Consider the following 14766-nt stretch of genomic DNA (forward strand, 5'->3'; position numbering starts at 1 on the left):
ATATTTTTCTCGTTTAGTGCTCTGAAGATATCTTGCCAGTCCTTTCTGGCCTGCCAGGTCTCTGTGGATAGGTCTGTTGCCAATCTAATATTTTTACCATTGTAGGTTACATATCTCTTCTCCCGAGCTGCTTTCAGGATTTTCTCTTTGTCTCTGAGACTCGTAAGTTTTACTATTAGATGTCAGGGTGTTGACCTATTTTTATTGATTTTGAGAGGGGTTTTCTGTGCCTCCTGGATTTTGATGCCTGTTTCCTTCCTCACATTAGGGAAGTTCTCTGCTATTATTTGCTCCAATATACCTTCTGCCCCTCTCTCTCTTTCTTCTTCTTCTGGGATCCCAATTATTCTAATGTTGTTTCGTCTTATCGAATCACTTATCTCTCGAATTCTGTCCTCGTGCTCCTGTAGTTGTTTCTCCCTCTTTTTCTCAGCCTCTTTATTTTCCATCATTTGGTCTTCTATATCACTGATTCTCTCTTCTGCCTCATTTATCCTAGCAGTTAGTGCCCCCATTTTTGATTGCACCTCATCAATAGCCTTTTTGATTTCGACTTGGTTAGATTTTAGTTATTTCTCCAGAAAGGGTTTCTCTAATAACTTCCACGCTTTTTTCAAGCCCAGCTAGTATCTTTAAAGTCATGATTCTGAACTCTAGGTCCAACATCGTACTAATGTCCGTATTGAGTAGGTCCCTGGCTGACGGGACTACCTCTTGTTCTTTTTGCTGAGGTAATTTTGTTCGTCTTGTCATTTTGTCCAGAGGAGAATAAATGAATGAGAGAACAAAATGCTAACAGGTTTACAACGTCCCCAGGAAATATACTGTCTACAAATCAGAAAAGACCTGAAACCAGGGGAAAAGAAAGGAAAGAAAGAAAAAAGAAAGAGAAAAAAAAAAAGAAAAAAAAGATAAAAACAAAAACAGAACAATACAAAAAAAGCAGAATGTGATCAAATATGATCAGGCTAGTGCATAGATCAGTGCCACACACTAGATTTTGGGCGTATTTTGGTCTGTTAGAAAAAAGTGCCTCCTAAAATTTTAAAGGAAGAAAGACATATATGTACAAAATAAGGGTTGATACAATGAAGGGATAGGAGATGACTGTGAAGATGAAAATTATAAAAGATTTTATAAAAGGACTTGATAGGATAAGAAGTTGTTTGAAAAAAGAAAGAAGATTTAAAAATAAAAAAAGGGAGAGAATGTGATCAGGCAGGAGACTAGAACAGAACCATACACTAGTGATTTAGGGTATATTTTGATCTGTTAGAAGAAACTGTATCTCAAAATTTTAAAGAGAGAACAACATATATACATATGTCAAAAATAAGGGTAACTACTATGAAGGGATAAAATATGACTCTAAAAATGAAAAATAAAAAATGTTTTTTTTAAAAAAGATTGATAAGATGTTGGTTGAAAAAGGGAAAAAGAAAAATAAAAAAAAAACAGTTAACAAAAATTAACTTTGATGAGCTAATGAATCATGGTAAAAAAAAGCCATGAATTCTATGTGCAGTATTCCCCTAGCGCTGCAGTTCTCCCGTTCTCCTTGATCGGTAAACTTGGTCTTGGCTTGCTGGCTGTTCGTGCTGATCTTCTGGGGGAGGGGCCTGTTGCTGTGGTTTCCAAATGTCTTTGCTGGAGGCTGAATTGCCCCGCCCTTGTCGGTCCGGGCTAAGCAAGCTGCTCGGGTTTGCTCTCAGGAGCTTTTGTTCCCTGGAAGCTCTCGGTACAGCCTTGGAGGACCAGGGCAAAAATGGTGGCCTCCCAATCTCCACCCAGAGGAGCTGAGAACTCGGGACCCCGCTCCTCAGTGCGCCCCCAGAGAAAAGCAGTCACTCCCTTGTCCCTGGTCTCCAGCCGCTCTCCGTGCTCACCCGGCCTGTGACCGAGCGTTTGTATCTCTGGCACCCGACCCCGTGTGGAGTCTCCAAACCCAGCAGATCCCTGCGGTGCGTTCCCATGCCGCTCCTCCCCGGGAAGGAAGGGGAGTCTCCCTGGAATTGCCGCTTGTTGGGTCCCTGCTGCAGGAGCAGTGGCCCGACTGGGCCGCGGATCACAGTTTATGGCAACCCCAAGCTGAGAGCCTGCGCCTCGGCTCTGTCTCTGCAGCCGGCTTCCCCGCTCCGATACCTGGGAGCTCTGGCGCACTCAGGCTCCCCCGGTCTTTCTGTGACCCCAAGGGTCCTGAGACCCCACTGTCCCGCGAGGGTTCCACCCCTGCTTAGCCACTGGAGCGACGTCCCTCAGCGGAGCCGACTTCTAAAAGGTCCGATTTTGTGCTCCGCGGCTCTAGCACTTGCCAGAAGCGGCCGGCGGAGGCCCCCTCCCCCACCATTTTTCCTCCCAAATATCGCGTCAGATTCACTTCTCCGCACGTCCTACCTTCCAGTAAGTGGTCGCTTCTCTGTTTAGATAGTTTTTGCTACTCTTCTCTTTGATCTCCTGTTGAATTCGTAGGTGTTCAGAATGGTTTGATCCCTATTCAGCTGAATTCCTGAGACCAGACGAAATCTAGGTCTCCTACTCCTCCGCCATCTTGCTCCCTCCCTCTCTCATTTTTTTTACAACATGGATAGACTGAGAACTTTCCAGATCTTTACGTTCTAGTTCCTTTTGCTGAACAATCCTTCTTTAATTTCACTCTCTGCGCTTGCATTTTACTATAAGCAGCAAGGACAGACCAGGCCATGCTTCAACACTTGGCTTGGACGTCTCCTCAGCTAAATACCCAAGTTCATCACTTACAAGTTCTACCTTCCACCAAACACTAGAACACAATTCAGCCAAGGTCTCTGCCACTTATAGCAAAGATCCAATTCCTCCACTTCCAATAACATGTTCTTCATTTCTGCCTGAGACCTCACCTTTAACGTTCATATTTCTGCCCCCGTTCTGTTCACGATACCCGTAATCTCTCAGACCATGGAAGCTCTCTCTCCAGCCTCCTCTCTTCTTCCCAAGCCCTCAGCATAATCACCTTTACCATCCACATTGCCACAGGCAACCTTGGCTTTTTCTAGCAAATGCACCTCAGGATCCTTCTGCCTCCGCCCATTAGCAGCTTCCAAAGCTGCCTGCACATGTTTACATAGAAATGGCAAATTCACATATGAAAAGATGCTTAACTTCATTGGTAATTACAGAATTGTAAATCAAAACCAAATTTCACACCCATCAAAATAAAAAGTCTTTATCAAGTGTTGACAGGAGGTGGGCCACCGGGAGGTTTCCTATAGTGCATACAAAATGGTGCAATTGCTTTGTGACATAATTAAATATCAGTTTCAAAGTTGACGATGCACATACCTTAGGAACTGGCATTTCTGCCACACCAGGGTATATTCCTCTGATATAATCTTGCAAATATACACCAAGAGATAGGAATTTGGTTGGATCACATGAAATTCCTAGTCTGTATCATTCCGATTTATAAAAAATGCCTATTTCATGTAGTTCAACCCAACAGAAGATATTACTAGCATTACATTCAAAAAAGCAAAAAGTAAAACAAATCAAATAAAACCTGGAAACTACCCTGAACATCCATAAATGGGAGGAAGATAAACAGTGTACATGTGTGTCACATAATAGAGTTCTCTACTGCAGTGAAAAAGAACACCCTGTAGGTATACCCATCCACATGGATGAATCTTAAAAATATAATGTTGAGATAAAAAAGCATGCCATATGTACACATATGTGCAACATGCACACACTATAATCCTTTTTATAAAAAGTTCAAAAATGTAGAAAGCCAAAGCATGTATTTTTTTAGGAATAAATTTGGTGAAACTATAAAGAGCAAGATAGGACCTCTGAGGGGGAGACAGGATTTGCTTGTGGATAATCACAGAGGCTTCACAGTTCTCACTGGAAAGACAGAAATACTGTCTGTATAAGAAGGTACTACTTCTTATTACTACTATTATTATTAAATAATTATTATCATAAGATTAATATTATGTTATTATTACTTATTGTTATTACTATTATTATTATGAAAACGTTCAAGTTTTACACACTTTTGTCTGTAAGGTATCTCTCATAAGCATATAAAGTAAGTCTAACATTAAACAAAACTAATCTAATTTCATCATAATTACAGCAAGTATTTGAAACACTGTTCAAGGAATATGCTGAGATTTATAATAAAGATGATGAAAATGATTTTGATAAATGTCACGAAGATGAAAAGTACAGCATACAAAATACAGTCAATAATATTTTAATAACATTATGTGGTGACATGGTGATGACACTCATCATGGTAAGCACTGGGTAATGTACACAACTCTCAAATCACTACATTGTATACCTGAAATTAATATAACATTGTAGGTTAACTACACTTCAAGAATAAAAATTTTTAAGTTGTTAAAATAAGGATTTTGATAGATCTACCATTATTGGTTGAACACCTATGTTCCAGATGCTTTAGCATTTTCATGTATGTATGTGTATGTATATATATATATATATATATATATACATTGTGTGTGTGTGTGTGTGTGTGTATTACACTTGATATTCTTAACTCCCACAAAATTCTACAAGCAACCACAACCACTGCCACAATGCGTAGATGAGAAAGTGTGGACTCATAGTTACATGCTCTGACTGTAAGAGAGAGAAATAACAAATGACAGCTGAGGTCTGACTGTGTCTCTATCTGGCTCAGGGTCCATACCTTTACTCCGTACATAGGCCTTCCTGTGAGATGCAGAGGAAAACTCTGGACCTCAGCTTTTCACACTTGGGGTCCAGAGTTCCCTGCCCTCTCCTTTTAGCATGTGACAGGTAAGAACAGGAACTCTCATTACTTGGTTGCTATTCAGACAAAGGTGACCTGCCCTTTTAGTTTCCAATAAGTGGCAATAAACACAGAGAACAGACAACTCTCCATCATTAAAAGTCTTCTGTTAAATTATTTAAAACCTCATGCCTGATTGACTATTGACTGTCGTGAGAGGTCAGATTGCTGTCAGACATGGCCCATGGACATGGGCATGAACACGGCCCTAGTAAACTGGAACTTTGAGATTATAAACAATGGAAGATAGAAAGGACACCATTAGGAGTTGTCCAGGAGAGGCTGGCTGCACGAGGGCTAAGGGATCCATGGGGCCGCAGTGAAGCTTGGAGATACACGGGTGGTTTTGCAAACAATGTTTCCTTTGTTGGTGCATTACTAAAAGGATTCAAATGGGGATTTGCAGCATTTGTGGTAGCTGTAGGGGCGGAATATTACCTGGAGTCCAAGAATAAAGATAAGAAGCATCACTGAAGATAATACCTGGAAGTATCTTAAAGACTTCTTAACTCTCTTATAAAAATAAGATTTCTTCAATGTGGCCTACTCATCTGTGTGTTTTTCCCTTAAAGAATACTAGTAAGATTTAATAAAGTAAGAATACATAAAAAAATAAAAAATAAATAAAACCTCATACCTGTATGATGCAAACCAAATTCAAGATTTAACCAACAAATCACAAGAGGAAGCCCAACTATTTTTTTAAATATTTTTTTCACATCACTTATGCTATTTGTCAAAAGTGAACCTGTGGTCCACTTTGCCCATGTGATGTTGGGAGTGGGGGTGAGGAGAAAGTCTAGTGCACCTGCTGGTCCGCAAAAGTAAATTAGAAGGCTCCACTCTTAGGCTGCAAGGCAAAGGGGAAGCTCTATAAGCTGCCATCTTTGAGTCCCTCAATGAGCAGGAAGAAACAAATCAGAGGGCACAGGGAAAATGCAGACTGATTTCTCCCTTCAAAACACCCCATTAAAGGTGATAATGGCACTTTGGAGTTTCCCCCAAGGTGACATATCTGTCCCCTTCACTTCACCTCACTGGCTTTTGGTTTCTGAGAATTCTAAATGAGCTTCTAAGATGCGCAGTTAGTGAAAGACATAAGTGGTGGCTTTGATCATCTCAAATCTAAAAAGAATGATCAGGGCTCAAAAGGGATAAATGGTTTCTGTAAATATATAAATAAAGTAGCTCTAAATGGACAAGGCAGAGAACAATGAGAAAAATTTTTGGGGAAATGAGGAAAGCATCTTCCTGTTTACTGTAAACACAGTTAGATCTCCCGTGCGAAAACAGAAATAGCATCTCAGAGGTGGAGAAGCCTCACATCCAAGAATCACAGGTCACTTAGGTATGATGCCTTTCTTCATTTATAGATAAGAGAGGGTAAACACAGGACAGGAAGAGGTTTCCCCAAGACACAAAGCTGGTTCAGAAGGAACTGGCTTCCAGAACAATATTTTCCCTCCTGGATCTCTCTGGCTTATACCCAACTAAGATGGCAGCAGAGAGAATACAATATTGTATTAACACATACTTTTGATGAACCACATGCTGTATTTTTCATCTGATTTCTTCCCTTAATAGGTCACAAAATTATTTCCTTTTAATACATGTTTATGGGTACAAAATATTCCATTGTGTGGCTGAACCACAACTTAACCAATCATATGTGCATACTTTGTTTTTTGCCAATATTTTTCTATCATAAACAACACGAAGATGAACATCTTTGTACATATATACTTGTACATTTTCGAAGAAAATTCATAGATTGAAACAGCTGGGTCAATGTTTAGGCACATTTGATAATTATGCCAGATTGCCATGAAAACATTTACTCTTATCTTCCTCCTACTAGGATATATGAGTGCTTGTGTTCCTCAAATCTTATTAAATAAAAATGGGAAGTTGTTATAATTAGCAGTTCTTTGGTTACTAGTGATGTGGAATATTTCATTACACAGTGTTTTGAACATAAATACTTGAGGAACTGCCTTTTCTCATAAGCTTTGTAATTTTATCTTTTAGAGATTTTTATATATTTCTTAGTATTATAAAAGGATGCTTAGTATATTAAAATAATCATCTGTCCTGTTTTTTCCCCAGATTGAACTTTCCTTTTAATTGTATTCATCTTGTGTTTTGCTATGTGAATTTGCTTGATTTATGCAGTAAAAGGTTGGGTGTTGTTTTTGTTATCATCAAGTTTCCTAAGTTTCTACCTATTCTCAATTCTTTTATGAGAATACCTAATACTGTAAAGAGGGTAGATCTTCCGCAAATTAACTAACACATTAAAAAAACGATCAATAAAGATTCATTTGAATTTTTACTCCTAACTTGGTAAAAAGTTTCAAAGTTCATTTGGAGACATAAATGTATAATGTTAGCCAGACGATTATAAAAAGGAACAATAATGAGAGGTGATTTGCAATCCCATGTTTTAAGGTGTGCTACTGGCACGAGATCAGCAGCTCAGGACAGGTCAGGACAGAAAGTGCTGAGAAAGACCCATATGTGTCTGTGTGTCTGTGTATCTATCTATCTATCTATCTATCTATCTATCTATCATTTTATCTATCATCTATCTATCTACCCATGGGTCATCTAAGTCAGATAGATTGGTCAATAAATGGTGGAGACAGTTGGCCAATCAGATCAGGTTTATGAGTTTTCTAAGGACATTTGTTAGTGAGTTAAAGACCTGAGATGACAAAAAGAAATGAAGAGCAAAATGGAAAATGTATTGCTGAGATGAAAAAGCAATTGGTGTATAGCGGCACTGTTAATAATAGAAACAAACTAGGAACTATGCAAATACCCTTCAACAGAAGACTAAACTGTGGTATATTCACCAATGGAATACTATAGTAATAAGCATGAGTAAACTACAACTACATATAACAGTATGACTGAATCTCATGAATATTCTACCGAGCAAAATAAGCTAGACACAGAGAGTATATAGTGATGATTCCAACTATACAAAGTTCAAAATCAGGCAAACCTATTCTGCAGTGTTAGAAGCAGTAGAGTGGTCATCATTAGGCAGGAAAATAGTGGCTTAAAAGGGTGAGGCTGGGGAACTGGTAATGCTGTTTCCTGATCTGAGTGCTAGTTACACAGATGTGCTCAATTTGTGAAAATCCACCAAAGTAAACACTTTTGATTTGTGTATTCTTCTATGGATGACATACTTCAATAAAAAGTAGAAAATACAGTGTGAATAGAAAATCCTATGTAAACAGGTAAACTAGAAATACATTGAAAGATAATCACAAGAAATATTACCAATGGTTACCTATGAGTGGTAAAATTTCATATAATGCACTTTTTTTAAAAAATTTGCTTTTGCATGTTTTTCCCTTCTACAACAAATACTGTTTGAATAATTAAACAAATATCATTAAGGATATGTATGAGGATATTCTCCTCAATGCTATTTACAATAGCAAATTTGTTTAATTTGTCTAATGTCTAATGATAGACTGTTGGTTAAATTTGCTATGATAGGAGGGGAGGAGCAAGATGCTGGAGGAGTAGGAGACCTAAATTTCGTCTAGTCCCAGAAATTCAGTTAGATAGGAATCAAACCATTCTGAACACCTATGAACTCAACAGGAGATTGAAGAAAAGAATAGCAGCAACTCTCTGAACAGAAAAGCAACCACTTTCTGGAAGGTAGTACGTGTGGAGAAGTGAATGCGAGGCGATATTTGGGAGGATAGACGGCGGGGGAGGGGGCCTCTGTCAGCCACTACTGGCAAGTGATAGAGCCCCGGAGCACAAAATCAGAACTTTTGGAAGTCGGCTCCGCTGAGGGCCGTCGCTCCAGTGGCTAAGCAGGGGGTGGAACCCTCGCGGGACAGTGGGGTCTCAGGACCCTCGGGGTCACAGAAAGACCGGGGGTGCCTGAGTGTGGCAGAGCTCCCAGGTATCAGAGCGGGGAAGCCGACTACAGAGACGGAACCGAGGTGCGGGCTCTCAGCTCGGGGTTGCCATAAACCATGATCCGTGGCTCAGTTGGGCCACTGCTCCTCCAGCAGGGACCCAACAAGTGGCAGATCCGGGGAGACTCCCCTTCCTTCCCCGGGAGGAGCAGCGCGGGAGCGCACCACAGGGATCTGCAGGGTTTGGAGACTCCACACAGGGTCGGAAGCCAGAGATAGAAATGCTGGGTCACAGGCCGGGTGAGCACGGAGTGCGGCCGGAGACCGGGGAGACAGTGACTGACTGCTTTTCTCTGGGGGCGCACTGAGGAGTGGAGCCTCGAGTTCTCGGCTCCTCCAGGGTGGAGATTGGGAGGCCGCCATTTTCACTCTCGTCCTCTAAAGCTGTATGGAAAGCTTGAGGGGAAAAAAGCTCCAGAGAGCAAACCCAAGCAGGTTAGTTAGCCCGACCAGGCAAAGGCGGGGCAATTCCACCTCAGGCAAGGACACTTGGGAACCACGGCAACATGCCTCTCCCGCAGAAGATCAGCAAGAACAGCCAGCCAAGACCAAGTTTACCGATCAATGAGAATGGTAGAACGCCAGTGCTAGAGCAATATTGCACATAGAATTCATGCCTTTTTCCCCATGATTTTTAGACTTTCAAAGTTAATTTTTTTAACTCCTTTTTTTAAAATTTTTCTTTTCCCTTTTTCAACCAATATCTTATCAATACCTTTTTAAAAAAACCTTTTTTATTTTTAATTTTTAGAGCAATATTCTATCCCTTCATAGTAGTTAACCTTATTTTTGGTATATATATATATATATATAAGTTGTTCTCTCTTTAAAATTTTGGGATAAAATTTTGGGATACAGTTTCCTCTAACAGACCAAAATATACCCTAAATCTCTAGTGTATGGCTTTGTTCTAATCTCCTGCCTGATCATATTCTCTCCTTTTTTTAAAATCCTCTTCTTTCTTTTTTCAAACAACTTCTTATCCATTCCTTTTATAAAATCTTTTATAATTTTCATCTTTACAGTCATATTCCATCCCTTCATCGTATCAACCCTTATTTTTGTACATATATAAGTTTTTCTTTCTTTAAAATTTGGGGAGGCACTTTCATCTAACAGACCAAAATATGCACAGAATCTAGTGTGTGGCACTGATCTATGCACGAGCCTAATCATATTTGATCATATTCTTTTTATCTTTTTCTCTTTTTTTTCTTTCTTTCCCTTTCATTTCCCATGATTTCAGTATCTTCTGATTTGTTTAGTATATATTTCTCTGGGGTCGTTGTTACCCAGTTAGCATTTTGTTCTCTCATTCATCTATTCTCCTCTGGACAAAATGACAAGATGGAAAAAAATCACCTCAAAAAAAAAGAACAAGAGGAAGTACCAACTGCCAGGGACCTAATCAATATGGACATTAGTAAGATGTCGGAAATAGAGTTCAGAAAGATGATTTTAAAGATACTAGCGGGGCTTGAAAATAGCATGGAAGATATTAGAGAAACCCTTTCTGGAGAAATAAAAGAACAAAAATCTAATCAAGTCGAAATCAAAAAGGCTATTAATGTGGTGCAATAAAAAAATGGAGGCTCTAACTGCTAGGATAAATGAGGCAGAAGAGAGGATTAGTGATATAGAAGACCAAATGATGGAAAATAAAGAAGCTGAGAAAAAGAGAGAGAAACAACTACTGGAACACGATGGCAGAATTCAAGAGATAAGTGATACCATAAGACGAAACAATATTAGAAGAACTGGGATCCCAGAAGAAGAAGAAAGAGAGAGAGGGGCAGAAGGTATATTGGAATAAATTATAGCAGAGAACTTCCCTAATGTGGGGAATGAAACAAGCATCAAAATCCAGGAGGCACAGATAACCCCCCTCAAATCAATAAAAATAGGTCAACACCCCTATATCTAATAGTAAAACTGACGAGTCTCAGAGACGAAGAGAAAATCCTGAAAGTAGCTCGGGATAAGAGATTTGTAACCTACACTGGTACAAACACTAGATTGACAACAGACCTATCCACAGAGACCTGGCAGGCTAGAAAGGACTGGCATGATATCTTCAGAGCACTAAATGAGAAAAATATGCAGCCAAGAATAATATATCCAGCTAGGCTGTCACTGAAAATTGAAGGAGAGATAAAAAGCTTCCAGGACAAAAAAAACTAAAGGAATTTGCAAACATGAAACCAGCCCTACAAGAAATATTGAAAGGGGTCCTCTAAGCAAAGAGAGAACCTAAAAGTAACATAGACCATAAAGGGACACGGACAATATACAGTCACAGTCGCCTTACAGGCAATACAATGGCACTAAATTCATACCTTTCAATACTTACCCTGAATGGAAATGGGCTAAATGCTCCAATCAAAAGACACAGGCTATCGATTGGATAAAGAAACAAGACCCATCGATATGCTATCTGTAAGAGACTCATTTTAGACCCAGAGACACCCCCAGATTGAAAGTGAGGGGGTAGAAAACCATTTACCATGGTAATGGACACCAAAAGAGCTGGGTGGCAATCCTTATATCAGACAAATTAGATTTTAAACCAAAGACTATAATAAGAGATGAGGAAGGACACTCTATCCTACTTAAAGGGTCTATCCAACAAGAAGATCTAACAATTGTAAATATCTATGTCCCTACCATGGGGGTAGCCAATTATATAAGGCAATTAATAACAAAAGCGAAGAAACACATTGACAACAATACAATAATAGTGGGGCACTTTAACACCCCCCTGACTGAAATGGACAGATCAGCTAAGCAAAAGATCAACAAGGAAATAAAGACTTTAAATGACACACTGGACCAAATGGACTTCACAGATATATTCAGAACACTCCATCCCAAAGCAACAGAATACACATTCTTCTCTAGTGCCCATGGAACATTCTCAGAATAGATCACAGCCTAGGTCACAAATCAGGTCTCAACCGGTACCAAAAGTTTGGGATAATTCCCTGCATGTTTTCAGACCACAATGCTTTGAAAATAGAACTCAATCACAAGAGGAAAGTCGGAAAGAACTCAAATACATGGAGGCTAAAGAGCATCCTACTAAAGAAAGAATGGGTCAACCAGGAAATTAAGGAAAAATTAAAAAAAAATTCATGGTAACAAATGAAAATGAAAACACAACTGATCAAAATCTTTGGGATGCAACAAAGGCAGTCCTAAGAGGAAAGTATATAGCAATACGAGCCTTTCTCAAGAAACAAAAAAGGTCTCAAATACACAACCTAACCCTACACCTAAAGGAACTGGAGAAAGAACAGCAAATAAAGCCTAAACCGAGCAGGAGAAGAGAAATAATAAAGATCAGAGCAGAAATCAATGAAATAGAAACCAAAAGAACAGTAGAATAGATCAACGAAACTAGGAGCTGGTTCTTTGAAAGAATTAACAAGACTGATAAGCCCCTGGCCAGACTTATCAAAAAGAAAAGAGAAATGACCCAAATAAATACAATCATGAGTGAAAGAGGAGAGATCACAACCAACACCAAAGAAATACAAACAATTATAAGAACATATTATGAGCAACTCTATGCCAGCAAATTAGATAATCCGGAAGAAATGGATGCATTCCTAGAGATGTATCAACTACCAAAACTGAACCAGGAAGAAATAGAAAACCTGAACAGACCTATAACCACTAAGGAAATTGAAGCAGTCACCAAAAATCTCACAAAAAACAAGAGCCCAGGGCCAGATGGCTTCCCAGGGGAATTCTACCAAACATTGAAAGAAGAATTAATACCTATTCTTCTGAAACTGTTCCAAAAAATACAAATAGAAGGAAAACTTCTAAAGTCGTTTGATGAGACCATCATTACCTTGATCCCCAAACCAGACAAAGACCCCATCAAAAAGGGGAATTACAGACCAATATCCCTGATGAACATCAATCCAAAAATTCTCACCAAAATATTAGCCAATAGGATCCAACAGTACATTAAAAGGATTATTCACCACGACCAAGTGGGATATATCCCTGGGCTGCAAGGTTGGTTCCACATCCGCAAATCAATCAATGTGATACAATACGTTAATAAAAGAAAGAACAAGATCCATATGATCCTCTCAATAGATGCAGAAAACTCATTTGACAAAGTACAGCAACCTTTCTTGACCAAAACTCTTCAGAGTATAGGGATAGAGGATACATACCTCAATATTATAAAAGCCATCTATGAAAAACCCACGGCGAATATCATTCTCAATGGGGAAAACCTGAGAGCTTTCCTCCTAAGGTCAGGAACACGGCAGGGATGTCCACTATCACCACTGCTATTCAACATAGTATTAGAAATCCTAGCCACAGCAATCAGACAACAAAAAGAAATCAAAGGCATCCAAATCGGCAAAGAAGAAGTCAAACTCTCCCTCTTTGTAGATGATATGATACTTTATATGGAAAACCCAAAAGACTCCACTCCAAAACTGCTAGAACTCATACAGGAATTCAGTAAAGTGGCAGGATATAAAATCAATGCACAGAAATCAGTGGCATTCCTATACACCAACAAGACAGAAGAGAGAGAAATTAGGGAGTCGATCCCATTTACAATTGCACCCAAAACCATAAGATACCTAGGATAAATCTAGCCAAAGAGGCAAAGAATCTGTACTCAGAAAACTATAAAATACTCATGAAAGCAATTGAGGAAGACACAAAGAAATGGAAAAACGTTCCATGCTCATGGATTGGAAGAACAAATATTGTGAAGATGTCAATGCTACGTAGAGCAATCTACACATTCAATGCAATCCCCATCAAAATACCATCCACTTTTTTCAAAGAAATGGAACAAATAATCCTAAAATTTGTATGGAACCAGAAAAAACCCCAAATAGCCAGAGGAATGTTGAAAAAGAAAAGCAAAGCTGGCGGCATCACATTTCCAGAATTCCAGCTCTATTACAAAGCTGTCATCATCAAGACAGTATGGTACTGGCACGAAAACAGACACATAGATCAATGGAACAGAATAGAGAGCCCAGAAATGGACCCTCAACTCTATGGGCAACTAATCTTCGACAAAGCAGAAAAGAATGTCCAATGGCAAAAAGACAGTCTCTTCAACAAATGGTGTTGGGAAAATTGGACAGCCACATGCAGAAGAATGAAACTGGACTGTTTCCTTACACCACACACAAAAATAGACTCAAAATGGTTGAAAGATTTAAATGTGAGACAGGAGTCCGTCAAAATCCTAAAGGAGAACACAGGCAGCAACCTCTTCGACCTCAGCCGCAGCAACTTCTTCCTAGAAACATCGCCAAAAGCAAGGGAGGCAAGGGCAAAAATGAACTATTGGGACTTCATCAAGATAAAAAGCTTTTGCACAGCAGAAGAAACAGTCCACAAAACCAAAAGACAACCAACAGAATGGGAGAAAATATTTGCAAATGACATATCAGATAAAGGGCTAGTATCCAAAATCTATAAAGAACTTATCAAACTCAACACCCAAAGAACAAATGATCCAATCAAGAAATGGGCAGAAGACATGAACAGACATTTTTCCAAAGAAGACATCCACATGGCCAACAGACACATGAAAAAGTGCTCAACATCGCTTGGCATCAGGGAAATGCAAATCCAAACCTCAATGAGATACCACCTCTCACCAGTCAGAATGGCTAAAATTAACAAGTCAGGAAACGACAGATGTTGGCGGGGATGCGGAGAAAGGGGAACCCTCCTACACTTGGTGGGAATGCCAGCTGGTGCAGCCACTCTGGAAAACAGGATGGAGGTTCCTCAAACAGTTGAAAATAGAGCTACCCTATGATCCAGCAATTGCACTACTGGGTATTTACCACAAAGATAGAAATGTAGGGACCCGAAGGGGTACGTGCACCCCAATGTTTATAGCAGCAATGTCCACAATAGCCAAACTGTGGAAAGAGCCAAGATGTCCATGGACAGCTGAATGCATAAAGAAGATGTGGTGTATATATATATATA

The 14766-nt window shown here is 39.4% G+C and overlaps 1 protein-coding gene and 1 pseudogene across 3 annotated transcripts in view; one reads left to right on the forward strand and one right to left on the reverse strand.

Annotated features, from left to right (window-relative positions):
• The window catches only part of MYRIP (myosin VIIA and Rab interacting protein), a 418488-nt gene that overhangs the window by 351915 nt on the left and 51807 nt on the right, over window positions 1-14766 (reverse strand). The window lies entirely within an intron of this gene.
• LOC112823213 (NADH dehydrogenase [ubiquinone] 1 beta subcomplex subunit 3 pseudogene) lies at window positions 4965-5436 on the forward strand (annotated as a pseudogene).

Source organism: Callorhinus ursinus, unplaced genomic scaffold (genome assembly GCF_003265705.2).
Source record: "Callorhinus ursinus isolate GAN/ISIS: 27379988/994484 unplaced genomic scaffold, GSC_fseal_2.0 scaffold1, whole genome shotgun sequence".
Lineage (NCBI taxonomy): Eukaryota > Metazoa > Chordata > Mammalia > Carnivora > Otariidae > Callorhinus > Callorhinus ursinus.